Genomic DNA, 2442 nt, shown 5'->3' on the forward strand with positions numbered 1-2442 from the left:
GAATTTACAATGCCAAGTACTAGGAAAAAGCTAAAGCTACCAGTGATGGTTTAGCTAACCAACCATATGAAGATAAGGAGAAAGATCCACAAATATCCTTTACAAGGCTTGTAATTTCAAAATAGTGTATTATGATACCATTGTTTACTTCTTCCACCAAGGCCTGAATGATTTGACCATAATTTTGTGAATCATCTAAGGAGGAATAACATTAATAACAACCTTAAAATTATCCCACTTTTGGTTAGATAACCTAAATTTTCTTTTTACCTTTCACACCTAAATTTTCTTTTATCCTAGTGTTGAGATCTAGTTCCTTATATGAAGGTGCACCTAAATTAATCCAATGCTTGATAAGGATTTTTAGGTTTCATTTCAGTTAATATTCTTGAGAACCCGTTTAGCACATAGGGTAATACCTTATTGATAGATTGAAAGTAAACCTAACCACCAACATCCTAGGGAAGACAACAATATTCCCAAAGAACATGACAAAACCCTTGGTGCTTATCATTGAAGGCTTAGGGAAGTTCTTTAAGCAATTTTTTAATCTTTAAGAAAATTTTGAGGGAATCTAAGAGGAACAATATAACTAGTGTTAACCAACACTTTTGAAAAAATATAGAATTTTCTAGCTAAAGAATGGTGTTAGATAATCCAATAATTAAGTTTCTTTTTAATCTTGGTAATAACAACTTGCTATAAGGTAATAGGAGAAGCTTAAAAATAAAAGAATTTGTGAGGTCTATTCTCACCCTAGTCCATGTCGTACTAGAGGATGTATCGCGCCAGTGTCATCAATCATGCTAATTTTTTTACCAATTGTAGTGTTGTTTATAAGGGGCTACCCAATTCCTATTAGAGCATATTTCACTATTAGTTGCTTTTTTTACAACTAGTTATGTTTTTTTGCTTAATTTCACTTAGGAGTGCTTGATTTAGTTGTGCACCTAGTTTATCTTTTAGGCATCTAGTTTAGCTAAAGTTTAGCTTTATTTAGCTTCCCATGCTTGCACTTTAGCTCTCCTAAATTTAGCTTTGTACTTTCTTTATGAGCTCCTCATTATACAATTGTCATTCATCTTTTAATTCTATATTCTTTTATTTTGAGTAATATAGCATTCATTTGTGTAGCTCTCATTTGTGGAAGGGTTCTTATTTTTTATTTGATCTATGCAGATTCTTGTGTTGCAAAATTTAGCATGGTATCAAAGCGTGGATTCAACAAGATCCTTCTCAAGTTTCGAGGGTTTATTTGCTCAAAAGCATTGTAGGTTCACTTATTTGTTTTTTGTGGATTTGGTGATGGGTGAATTTTTTATCAATTTTGAGGAAAAATAAGCATCACCATCATGTCCAAAACATCAAAATTTCATAGATCAACTATTGTTTATCAAAATTTGAGCAATTAAAATTTGGGGTCAAATTTGTTGAGGGCACATTTTTTCGAGGCAAGTTTTGGAGGTAAGTAAAAATCTGGTTAGCTTGGAGCAAAATGGACATTGTCATCATGTTTAGAAGGCCCAAGATCCCTAGAAACACCTACCAATTCGTCAAAATTGGAATTTTTTTTAGGGCATAAAAAACTCATGTCATACCATACAAATCCATATGAACTCACAAAAATTTGTACACCAGTGCACTTTGCAAAGGTCATAATAGTGCCATGTCAACAGGGCACCACATCAACATAGTTTTATCAATTTGACCAGTTTGACCTCTTGAGCCATAAAAAAACGCCTTCAATTTTTTTGCTCATACTTGGTCATACGAGCTTTGTTTTTTTACTTTATCATATCATCAAAAATCTAGTTCTGACTCCAAATTGTACATGATGGTAGTTTTGTTAGATTCTTCTCTAGGTGTCTACTACAAGCCTCCAAAATTAGACTTTTTTTGTGCTTTCAAGCCCATAAATTGGGCAAACAGACTCCATTTTTTGACTTTAATATTGTTAGAAAGCTCTCAGAGTCACCTATTCAGATCTATAGATATCTTTTCCATATTTTTTCTTATATTTTCAGAGGAAATGATTTCTTGATTTTAGGCTTTATCTTCATTCTGGTTGTACTATGGTTTGTGATTTTCTTTTATCGGGGGTTAATTTGTCTTTTTAGATCCTCTTCACACCTCAGCCCTATGGTGAACTCTGTTGTTGATCTCACACCCAATAACTATCACACATGGAAGTATTAGATGACTAATTGCTTACATCCAAGGGCTTGGTCTACTTTCAATGAGACCCAACCCACCTTGTATCATTCATTTGAGATGTTTTAGCACAAAATTAAGATGAATGAGGCTATGACATGTGTCAGGCAATATCTTATTTCATCTTGAATTGTGCACTACTCTGCAAGACATGTGGACTAAGTTCAATGATCTTTTTGGGCAAGTCAATAAGTTGCAGGCAATGTAGATAGAGATGGAGTTGACTGCATT

This window comes from Cryptomeria japonica, chromosome 8 (genome assembly GCF_030272615.1).
Source record: "Cryptomeria japonica chromosome 8, Sugi_1.0, whole genome shotgun sequence".
Lineage (NCBI taxonomy): Eukaryota > Viridiplantae > Streptophyta > Pinopsida > Cupressales > Cupressaceae > Cryptomeria > Cryptomeria japonica.